The sequence below is a fragment of the Falco cherrug genome, chromosome 1 (assembly GCF_023634085.1).
Source record: "Falco cherrug isolate bFalChe1 chromosome 1, bFalChe1.pri, whole genome shotgun sequence".
Classification (NCBI taxonomy): Eukaryota; Metazoa; Chordata; class Aves; order Falconiformes; family Falconidae; genus Falco; species Falco cherrug.
In genome coordinates, this window is record NC_073697.1 from 54161578 (window position 1) to 54173600 (window position 12023).

Genomic DNA, 12023 nt, shown 5'->3' on the forward strand with positions numbered 1-12023 from the left:
TGGTTCCTGGAAACTTTGTACTGTACCATGTTAAGAGTCGGCTCAAAGACATGTCTGGTGAACAAAAGCTAGAATATGTATACAGTGCTGAAAGGCAAAAGATGTCTTTTCCACTCTCTTTCCCAAATTTGGATAGGCTTTCTGGTTACTGAAAATTAGAAAACCAGGAAAAACTGGGGAAGCCTGTAAGTGGAAAATGACTAGCATTAAATTGTAGTTCTACAGACAAAGGCTTATTTATTGCCACTGACTACATTAAAAATCTGCAGTGCACACAGAAGCCAAACTTCAAATCTTGTCATGCTTAATAAAATATTGAATTAAGCAGAAGTGAAGCTACCTGCCATATCTAAAAGATAGTCTCAATGCCCTTTCAATGCTTTATTTTAAGACCAAGTACAAAAGGTTTTCACCTTACGTAATTAACTTTTTATCATTAAGATTTAGAAAAATTGAATTGTGTTGGACACAGGTCATCATAATGAGAATTTAATGGATCTGTATTACTATGCAAGTTAAGCTTTGAATATGTGCTAAATGCATTACATTACCATTGACCTATGCAAATTTCCATCTCTGTGACTCTTTTTCTTCATTGCTGCAGCATTAAGACCCCCTCTCTCTCCTCATCTCCTTAAACAATGATTTCCTCATTTTCATATTAATTGCATCAGTTAACTGAGATAATGCTCCCACTGAAATGAGCAATAGGATGAATCACTGAAATGGTGCAGTTATTCTTTTTGCTTAACCAATTTCACAGGACCTTCACAAAGAACTGCCTTAATTTGACTTTATATAATTGCTTATCATTAGACACAGCAGCCCCATGAAGTACCTTTATTTATTTAAGTCTCATCTCTGATTGATGGAAAATTAGTCACTTGCATATCTGAGGAACACAGATTGTTCTGCTACCAGGCAACTTCGTTGTAGAATACCCTGGAGAACTTCAAAACAAGCAACCGCTAATGCATGCTGAATATAAAATACAGGGAAACAAAGTGCAACAGCTAATGACATCCAGGAGTTCCTGTAGAACGACCATGATGTCACAGAACTGCTTTACCTGCTCCTCACTAAATTTCCTCCATGAAAGGGGACAGACAAATGTTGTTCCAGAAGAGATTATACACCTGGCTGTAGCCACAGTTATACTCTGCCTGTTTTTAACACTAATGATGCCTGTCTGTCACACAGTGAGAGCACTGAAGGTTATAACATCCCTCCTTTTAAAATTAACAAAGAGCCCTACATGGTTTGGAATTCACTCAGAAAGCTTTAATCTACTTCTCATTTTTAATATTCTTAAAGTATTTATTCAGGACAGCTCAAAGGAAATGTTCACGCTTTTCTTCTTTGTAAGGAAAAGGGTGTGTGGGGGGAATTAAAATTTCTAAGGCAAATTATGTTGTTATCATCAACTGACATACTCAGAAGGGATCTAGAAAGGATTCCACCTCCAGCATAAAAGGAACCATAGCATATTATCCTATCATGGGATTTGAGTTGAAGGATTGCCTCCAGGTCTCCTCGAAGCACACTGTGTACCTTTGTCCCTGTGGATGAGACTACCTGTCACTGCACTAGATATCAGCAGTCATTAAATCCATATAGTCATAATATTGTTCTTTCCAGACATCAATACTGTGATTCATTTTCCCCCTTATATTTGTTCCTACTCTAATTCTACACGCAAGTCTGCTGCCTCCCTCCCCAGCAGAAGCCTCAGTTAACCTTTCTCATCTTGCCAGGCTGTCATGGCTTCCGAACAGCACAGCAACCCAACGGCCCCTCCAACTGATGCCTCGGATCATCTTCAGCCACTGGTGCCCAAGTCAGAAAAAAACTAATGAGCTGAAAGAAGCAGCAAAGAATTATACTGATTATTTCTTCATTGTGCTGCTCTTGGAGCCGTATTAAATACAAACAGAAGACAATATTGCCTCGGGAGCTTGCAGTCGGAAGTATTAACCTTGGAGTAAAGGCTGTTTTCAATTGTTTGGGAAGGTTAAATTTTGGTTTAATTCTGTCCCTGTTGAAATCCCAGGTAAATGAAGAGCATTTTGGTTTTGCTGTTTCCTCTACTTTATCTCTGCCTAGGATACATGCAGGCAAGAAAGTGGTTCTTGCCCTGGCCTGGCATTATACACACGGTCAATAAAATTAGATTGCCTTTTGTGGAAAGACTGAGACCTCAGAAAGTATTTTTCATATTAGCAGTGAAAAATAAGTACAACTTTCTAAATGTTACATGATGTTTAGGTTGAATTACATGTTTGCAGGATTTCATGCTTCAATACGAAATGGGACATGCACTGAGAAACCTAGCTATCTGTGTTTTATTGAGTTAATTTCAAAGATTGGAAGAACCCCTGTTCTCAAAGTTGGCAAACTCTTAGTTCTGGCCACCTAGAGGTAAATTTGAGAACTAATGCCAAAGAAAAAGCCTCATGTGTTTCCTTCCCAAATGCTCTCTTACTCAAAGTTTCTTTGAACTGAATGAACTTTTTCTTTATTCTTTGGCACACTGTTCTGCCTCATACCGCCAATGGCATTGTATGTCAGGGGTATAAACTCCAGTCCACTGTCAGTGTACCCACAACACGGGGGCCAGCTGAAGGCCAATGATGGATCTGAGCACGCTTTGTGCAAAGATGTCCCTACCAAGACTTCCAAGGAGTCTTTGTGCTAGTTAAGCTGTCCGCATGCCAGCTGCCAGGGAATGCTATGCAAGTCTTTGCCTTCCTCATGGGTTTTCATAGCTGTTCCTTGCTTGTAAAACAATTTGCTGTAAGGAATCAGGAGAATGTTTCCCTAACTGAGTGCAAAACATGGAGCTATTCCAAGAGGCAAGTATTTGCAATTAGGAGGCATTGTAGGCTTAGGTATGCTTAACCACCCCACTGTATACTGTCATTTATCTGTAGCTGCTTATTTTAGTCTAAAATGGCTAAAATTAATATAGTTGCAGGAATCTTTCCCCCACAAACCCTTAACAGCAGCAATAATGACTGTGTTAAATCAGACCTCATTGCAATGTAATGAAGCCTGACTGACATATTGCAGGTATGATACTAAGTAAATTTCATAAATTATTAAACTGTAATTGAAAGTAATAGTGCAGATTACTTTTGGACATGCTTAAAAAAAGACCTTGGCATGAAAATAAGGACTGTAGCATGACTGATTGGAAATAATGATCAATACCTTAATTTTAAGAATGGCCACAAGTTCCAAGTTTAAAATTAGAACAGAAAAAAATTTGAGTTTCCTACCACTCAAGCTACTCTTGACACTTTGACTTCTGTTTAACTTTTAAGTAAAGAGGAAAAATAGAAATATACTTTACCTCACAGAATGGGAATCTAAGAAATTGGAATCAGAAATGCTGAAACACTTATAGAAAACTGAAAATTTAGAGAAAAACAACTTTTTTCCTAAATTTTTAATTTTTAGTAACTGCATTTTCTCTCTGCAAGTAACCTCAAAGGAACCGGTTGCACTTAAAATCTTGGTATTATATAAACTGTATCATTTCACGCCTCCAGATATTTTGTGCTTCCTGTTTCACCCTGATAAGAGGTTATTTACGATTATACGCCTTTATTTGTGCACATGCCTTATGAAACCAGCCATACCCTTGCACCTCTGCTCACTTAATTATATTTACTCCAAATCTAGTGGCTTTATACATTTAGGCAGGGATTTGAAAACAAGGTCAACAAACCTTTGCGTGTATTTTTGGATTGTTTAGCTTGGGATGTTATGGACATGAACTGCATGGGAATAAAGGTATTTATTAGATTAACCTGATTGTTAGTACTTTGCATGCAGTGCTCTCAAAGATTTTTCTGACAAAGTAATTGTTGGTTAAAAATCTAAAGGAGAAAGATTCGGCAACACTTTTATTGACATGCTGAAATGTCAGGGAGCGCACGCATGAGGACAAAAGGAGAGAGGGGCACTGCAGCCCAACGGTGGGGATACCTGGGCAAGCACAGAAAGCTACAGGTTAAGCCTCTGCTCCCACTGAAATGAGTGTTTGCCATTAGAAGATGGAGTTCTACCTTTCAGTAGTACACAGTGAGCTGAAACCAATGTCTTCATACTTTCATGGAGACCTATGGTATAAAATGCCCAAATCATTGGTATTTGAAGACACAAAAAATATCGCCTATTTTAATGCAATCATGCTTCACAGTTTCTTGCTCACTTTATTGGGTTTCCTAAAGTGAAGCACTTTCAGTTCAAGGACATCTTCATCTTTAGCTCTTGTTTATTTTTCTTGTCACCGGTCTATTGCTCTCCAGAGAAACATTAAACATCTCAATGGCATGGCTTACACATGAAATATACAGTTGGTTCAGCACAGAGGGCTTCATTTTAGGGCTCATATTAGTGGGTCCCTTGTGAGCTGATATTATGCCGTTTTTGTCCTTAGATCTTCTGGGGAAAGCTATCATCCAGTAAATTGCCTTAGTCAGATAAACATTACCAGATAGATCTCTTCCTGCCTCTCTCAGCAATGGGCTCTGCAGAAGGAAAGGTCATTGTTCATTCCCTTTCACTTTATCCTGCTCAATTGTTTCTCATTGTATCCAGACAGAGTTGGTTAGTTTTTACCAAGGTGAACTTAGGAAATAATAGTAACATAAACACACAGCTTAAGTGAACCAAAATATCCAGGGGTTCAGGGAGAGTGCATTGACTCTTCCAGGAATTTCCTTCATTCACTTTAATTCTGCCGTGTTCACCGGTGTGTGAACCTTTTCCAGCCCTCTGGTTTTCTACCTTTGCTCTTCAAAGCCCATATAAAAAATTTGCAGCCTTCCTGTGACTGGGAAGCGGCTTTGTTCCACATCTGCCAAGGGGCAAATCCTATTTAATTGTCTTTAAGAGTAAGAAAAAGGATAAAGGGTTTCACAAAGACAAAGGAAAAAGACATAGAGTTATCATCAATTTTTAAGTGGGGCTGGTTTGCCTGTTTGTAGGCAGAGTAAAAACCATTAGTATGGGAAATATCATGACTTGGTCTCTAGTAGCCAGAAACAGTTGTGAAGGAATAGGGGCATCCTTTTTCCTCTCTGCTCTAGCACTGCTGTCACCTCCTTATGCTGCTTCTCCAGTTTACTGCTGTCCCTGACACACAGGCTTGGGCACTGTCCCTTTCTGTGGCATTTCTAACTGGCTAGTCCAAAATGTTCCCTGTTCGTCTTGCTGGCTTAACCAAGATTGCAAATTCTTTGAGATGGTGCAGTGCTTAGAAAGTTCATTGCTGGTTCCTGGGCTCTGGTGGTGTTAAGTCTCCTGTACTTCAATCCATTCAAAACTCAGAGCATTTTTTTCATTAAATACTTCATAGATGCATCTTGGTATGATATTTGAGGTGAAATCAGCATCAGCCAGGGCCTTGTTAAAGAAGGGGGCAAGAGCTGTTGCCTTTATGGTAAGCATTATTTCAATTTTATTCATTTGTTCTAGAGCCAAAAGCTGTACCAAGGGGTATTACTAACCCACATGAGACAGATCATACCTTGGTAGAGTTTGTGAGTGTTAATGGGAAGGAATTACAGGGACAGCCTCAGACCAGGATTTGAACATTTGCTGAAGTCTATCTGATTGTTCTCCAGGATCTTGCAGGAATTAGGTTGATGAAGAGAGTGTGAGTTTCTAAGTTGCAGGTTTTCTGGTAACCTCTCTTTTTGCTCAAACCCTTCCTTTTGCTTTGGATGTGGCGATGCAGAAGGGAGTACCCTAGTCACAAAGTTCAGGCTTAGCCCCTGGGCATCCCTCTCACCCTGGGAAGCTCTCTAGAGTCCCCTCCACAGACCAAGTTTGATTTTCTGATCCTAAAATGGATACAACAAAATAAGACCATTTGGCATTTCTGTTTTTGAGTTTAGCTGGGCATGACTTATACAACTAATCTAGAAAATTTAATTGCGAAAGCCTTCTTCATTTTTCTTTTTCATTCCAATAACAGAAACAGCTCAGACTTTCAGGTCGATAGTTTGTTGGACTTGTGTTTTCCTTGGACTTGCTACTTCCAGGTTTAGAAATCCAAGCCCTGCAAAAAATGCTTGTTGCGCATTTTCAGATCTTCTGCACACATGCAAGAGCTCTAATTGATCTAGGCTGCTGCAAAGGTCATTCCCACCAGCAAATTGATCTCTCTGTGCTGAAAATCCTGTGTTCAACCATTTAAAAAATACAACATATTCAACTGTTTCACTGGCAAGTGTGAAATATTCACTAGTAAGCAAGACAAACTCTGAGAACTGACCTTGAGCAAACTTGGTTTACTCTGTGCTCTAATTACTAAAGCAATCTACCTTTTCAGAAGAGATTTTTCTTGCTTCTAAGAATCAGAAGGAAGCTAAATAAAAGTCCTAAGCAAACTCTCAGCTCAAACCCATACATGCTGTACTATGTGTGCCTGTGTCGTGGTTTAACTTTAGCTGGCAGCTCAGCCCCACACAGCTGCTCGCTGACTCCCTCCACATGGGAGGGGGGAGAGAATCAGAAGAGTAAAAGTTAGAAAACTCATGGGCTGAGAGAAAGACAGTTTAACAGGTAAAGCAAAAGCCACGCACACGAGCAAATAAAAACAAGGGATTCATTCCCCCCTTCCCACCAGCAGGCAGGTTCAGCCACCCCCAGGAGAGCAGGGCTCCAGCATGGGTAACCGTGACTTGGGAAGACAAACACCATCAGTCCGAACATCCCCCCCTTCCTTCTTTTTCCCCTAGCTTTATATGCTGAGCATGGTGTCGTACAGTCAGTTGCGGTCACCTGTCCTGGCGGTGTCCCCTCCCAACTCCTTGTGCCCCCTCAGCCTGCTCACTGCTGGGATGGGGTGAGGAGCAGAAAAGGCCTCGGCTCTGTGTCAGCGATGCTCAGCAATAACAAAGACATCCCTGTGCTATCGACCCTGTTTCCAGCACAAACCCAAAACAAACTCTGTACTACCTACTATGAAGAAAATTAACTCTACCCCAGCCAAAATGAGCACAGCCTGATAGCGGTGCTCTTAATCTGTATGAGAGAGTATACAGAAAAGTTGCTTGCTGAATTGCTCCCATATTGGCAAACAGTCAGTGTTCTGCTTTGTGGTTCTCTTTCAAGACCCTGTGGCAGAGTACATACAGAGCAGAATGTTGCTGACCATTACCAGCACTCATATGAATCTGCCTGCCCTGAAGCCTGTCCGTAGTGCAAGAGAGATGCTACACTGAATCAAGCTGAGGATTTACTGGTCCAATATTCTGACAATGGCTAAAACCCGTTGCTCTGGAAGATGCTGGAAGATATAACTGTGCAATAACTGAGAAGTTAGACAAGTTGAGGATGGTTTCGGTATCCCCCTGTTCTGCTTTTTCTCACAAAATATCATCTTCCTTTTATAGGAAGCAAAGAGACTTTTTCTTCCCAACATCAGGTTGGAAAGCTCCCATCTATGTCTAGAGTTCAAGGTGGATATTATTAATTTCTTCCCTCTCTGGATGACTCAGAGTTTCCCTCAGACATCATTACGGGAAAAAAATAACTTATTGGAGCACTTGTCGTCTGGGTCCAGAGTTGAAATGAGATTTTCTCTCATCACAATAACACGAGGTAATTGTATTGTATGCACTTGTGTGATCTTGGTTGCAAAAGGTCAGTCAGATTCTTGTGCATCTCCTTCAGTTGTATCTTGCCAAGCCTGTGATGACGAGTTGTGGGATGTCTATCTTCTTACAGGGCTAAGCTCTTGTTTGAAAGCAGAGAAAATATACGTACTGCACTGAGCCTTGTAGCCTGCAAATTTCTATCACTCTCGTAGCTGCTTTCCTTAAATACCACTTCTGTTTGTGCTTGCCATGCTTCTTAGTTGAGAAGAATCTTAGCATTGCTCATTTAACTGCTTCAGCACCAAAATTCTCAGAGATTTTTTTTCAGATGTGATGACCATTGTCCCTGTCCTCATTTGTTATCACTGTAGCAACACAAGAAATAGGGATAGAAAGAGAAGACACAGAGTTTTGTCTTCCAAATGGACATGTTTAGGTGTCAGGTGAAAGAAGCACTGCACAGGGTGTACAGAGTTTTGTCACTGCTCTGCTGTTGGCCACAGACCCCAGAAACTGCCAAGCAGGGGTCACACTGCGTGAGTTCAGCCCAGAGCATGTCAAATGTGCTGTTTAGTATGCAGCTTTTGAGGGCACTGGGGGGAAAACCATCGCTACAAACCTCTGTGTGCCTTTTTTCTCCACGTGGATAGGCAAGCAGTGGGACAGAGGTTGCCTAGAGAGGCTGTGCAGTCTCCATCAGAGACTTTAGATGCAGATGGGTCAGGTCCTGAGCAACTTGGTCTGATCTTGCAGCTTATCCTGCTTTGAGCAGGAGACTGGGCTTTAGACCTCCTGAGGTCCCTTCCAGGCTAAGTTGTCCTGCTGATGAAGCTATACATATTGATATGAAGGTATCACAGAAATGTGTGGGAAGGACACAATTAGGGGAGCAACTATGACACAATAGGGAGCAAAGAGGATGATGAGTTCTGTGCTGAGGTCCCAGCCATGCTGTACTACAGAACTACCTGTATCAGCCAGTCCAATACTGCAGATTGCTTTTTAAATGGAAAATCATGTTCTCCAGGAGGTAAAAAGCAGGTGATGGAATGCGGTGGCATGTCCCAGATACCAACGCATCTCTGCAAAGCACAGGGAATTGCTTCTGTCCATTAATGCCATGCAGAGCCTGCAAAGACCAGACTGTGCTTGGCATGGCCAGAGCAGTCCCCAAGAAGGCTCTCAGCAAACACATTCCAGTGTGACTACAAAGCTGATAGACCTCGATGATGGCAGCAATGGTTTGTGTTACTGTGATGCCAAGGTGGGGCAGTCATGATGGCCGTCATGACTTGTTCACAGATCCAAACTTGCATATGGAACTTGTTTCGAAAAATCTATAGGCTCAGATGGAAAACTTACAACTCTTAAGAATAACCAGTCATGTAACTGTTAGATAGACATTCATGTCAATATTCTTTTTTTTTTTTAATTAAATCTTTTGTGTTCATGTCCAAATGATGATAACATAGATATTAATGTCTGATGCTATGTTCAGGTGTTTCTTGGACAAAAAAAATGAGATAGTTCTGTAACATGTAGTATAGGAGTCTGAAGGCAATGTTTATCTATAGCTGATAAGGTTTCTGTTAAAATATTTTGTAGGAACCAGATGTGTATTCAACCACTTTTTAATTTTGATTAAACTATATTTCCTGGAAAAGACTGCTTTGTTTGTGCAGAGGCAAAACTTTTGTCATGAAGAGTTTTTTAACAGTAGAGATGTGTAAATTACTATTTTGTTTATTAAAAAAGTAAATATTTTTGAAAATAATTTGTCATTTAAAATGTTTATTGTAAGAAAAATTAATTGTCACAAGAATTTCCACTGAATATGTTTTAAATTTTCCCCAAAAAACTTCATTTACCAATAAGTTCCAATTGCTTCTTATAAATACTGCATATAAGGGCTGAGTGCAGAACTGCTGTACCTTGGCTGTGTACATGAAAATCTCTAAAAGTCAATGGGCAAAAGGAGCCACCATACAATTGTGATATACTAAATTCTTTTTTTGCATTTGTTGTTGCCATTTCAGTTTCTAATTTACTGTTTGCAGTCACATTTCTGAAGCTGCTTTTCAAATTTTCTTTGTCTCCCTGAAGCTCAGCATTCAGGCTTGTTTTGAAGCACGTCTGTTCATAAATTTTTTTTTTCCCCCAAGTTGTACCAGTGACTGATATTTCCTGCCAATATTTCTGACCTCTCCAGGTCATTTAGAATTGCTCCTTTGGCCTCCTCCCTTTCATCAGCAGCGTTAATCATTAATATTTAGAAACAGCAGCTCTCTGGGGGTCAGCTTACCACCCCTGCAAATCGACATGAGAGAATTCACACCACCTGTTGGGGTAGAGTCCTTCACCCGCTCAGTCTACAGCCAACACTGTAACTCTGAGTGCAGCTTTGCCTTGGACTCTCTAAGTGGAGCATCCTGGGGTGTGCAGACCCCAGCAGAGCTGGGAACAGAGCCTGGTGCTCAGTGAACACCTTTCTTCAGGAGGTGGTAAAGGATGCATCTTCCACTGAGCACATGTTCCCACGAGCCATTGTCTCTGTCATCTCTGTGCTCACAGCCCCAGGAGGAGTGTGTGGCTTCTTACCTACCGAAACACTGCTTAGTGTCTCTGTGGCCAGTGTGGGGTGTCAGCAATTTATACTGTTTTCCATCAGAAGATGCATAAGAAAGGTCATGAAAACACAATTCTATGCAATTTTATTATTTACTTTATTCTCCTTCCCATGAAACATTGATTTTGTTATCTTTTGTACGTAAATCAAAGAAGGTAAACCAAGCAAGATCCCTCAAAATTCCGTCCAGTATATTTTTTTGAGGAAATTTCAGATTTGGCATTTTTGAGAAAAGCAGGAACATTTATCAGGCATTTTTTAGTCCTGACTGCTGCTGGCATGAAAAGTGGGTATGTTAGGAGATCATGTAGGCACAATTAACTGGTAGAGCTCACCTGCAGTGATAAAGGCTGTATATTAAACAGCTCTGAAACTTTGTTTATAGTCTCACCACTTTATGTGTACATAAGAGCATGTACCTAAGGATATGTGCGTCAGTCTCCATAGGCACAGACAGGCACAAGGTGGAGAAGTCTGAAAGAAAGATAAAGCATACAACCTTTTGAAACTTATCTGCTAAGAGCACAAGGTAATACATAAAAGGAAAATTCATTTTCTGTGTTTACAGGTTATGTTAAATGCCACTGTAGATAGAATCTCAGTTAGAAAGGCAGATGGTTTAGCTCAGGGTGATTCGATTACTAGCTTTTTTAATGAAAATGTCACTTTTTCAAAGCAGCAATGCTGAGTATTAACTTCAGGCATGTCATGTGGCAACAAGTTGGACTAATCTCTTCTGTCACAACTGGTTCGGTTCCTCTTTTTTCATTTTGTGTTCCAATGAGGCTAATCAAAAAAGCAGATGGGGCAGGAAGCCTGTGCTCCCGCCCCAACTCAGTGACAAAAGAATGATCACACAGGTGACAGAATCAGCATGATATGACAGATCATCGGCACTGCTCCACCAAGGGTTTTGTAAACCCCTGGTGAAGGCTTAGGGCAGGCAACTTGCGAGCACCTGAGAACTTGCTATGCTTCAGTCATTTGAAAGTTTAGAGGTAAGCATGAGAAAATAGCTCAACCAATAGAATTAGTGAATATTTGGTCTAAGAAAAATTCTTTAATATATATTTTTGTGAGAAAAATGAGCTTTTCAGCCTAAATGCTTAAATTCTGTGTTTCAGCTCTGAACATACTTTTATAGCCTAGAAAAGCAGAATTGTAAAAGAATTAAAAAGACATAGTTTATGTGAATATTTGCTCCTCTGGCAAAGCTCCTGGAAAGGAATTTTAAAATGCCCTTTTCCTTGTGTGTTATAAATAATAGAATATCTGTCATTGCTAATTGTGTAGTTTATTTTCATTACATGACTTGAGGTTTTATTGAGTTCCCTTTAAGAGCAAGTCAAGTTGACTTGTGCACAAGGCTCTCACAGGTCTATTGTGACGCTGGCTCAGTCACAAGGGGAGGAAGTAAGGAGCTCAGGGGGTCAGATGCTCCATCTGACCTTTGAGATCTTACTTTGCACAGATATTACAACCCAGGAACATTCCTTTGCCCCTTGCAATGTAATCTCTGCTCAAAAATTACCATACGGGACTGGGCTGTTGTTGGTATAAACATATTTTAAAAGCACTTTTGTACAGTTATTTTGTAACTCTTATCTATAAATCCTTTCAATGAAATATCAGAGAGTTATTCAGCTGTGAAACTACGTAGAGGGGACATTTTCCTTATCCTGGGTCAGCATTTTCTGACTTTCTGTAAACACTCTTACATGATGCTTGTTAATAGGCTTCCTCATGCAGAAAATTCTTGGCAGCCACTGGAAAAGTTCTCCAGA

At 40.4% G+C, this 12023-nt stretch overlaps 1 long non-coding RNA gene across 2 annotated transcripts in view; it reads left to right on the forward strand.

Annotated features, from left to right (window-relative positions):
• The window catches only part of LOC129736365 (uncharacterized), a 47010-nt gene extending 44342 nt beyond the window's left edge, over positions 1 to 2668 (forward strand). For both annotated transcript variants that reach the window (XR_008732854.1, XR_008732848.1), the window contains one exon: positions 1755 to 2668. This is a non-coding gene — a long non-coding RNA (uncharacterized LOC129736365). The remainder of the gene's footprint in view (positions 1 to 1754) is intronic.
• Positions 2669 to 12023: the final 9355 nt, after the last annotated feature.